Source organism: Nematolebias whitei, chromosome 10 (genome assembly GCF_014905685.2).
Source record: "Nematolebias whitei isolate Nwh7 chromosome 10, NemWhi1, whole genome shotgun sequence".
In the NCBI taxonomy this organism is placed as follows: domain Eukaryota; kingdom Metazoa; phylum Chordata; class Actinopteri; order Cyprinodontiformes; family Rivulidae; genus Nematolebias; species Nematolebias whitei.
The window spans coordinates 30,958,363-30,958,572 of NC_056507.1; positions in this window are offsets into that span (position 1 = coordinate 30,958,363).

Consider the following 210-nt stretch of genomic DNA (forward strand, 5'->3'; position numbering starts at 1 on the left):
TGTAGAGTCAGAGACATACAGACTGTCTCACTGTAGAGTCAGAGACACACAGACTGTCTCACTGTAGAGTCAGAGACATACAGACTGTCTCACTGTAGAGTCAGAGACACACAGACTGTCTCACTGTAGAGTCAGAGACATACAGACTGTCTCACTGTAGAGTCAGACACACAGACTGTCTCACTGTAGAGTCAGAGACACACAGACTGT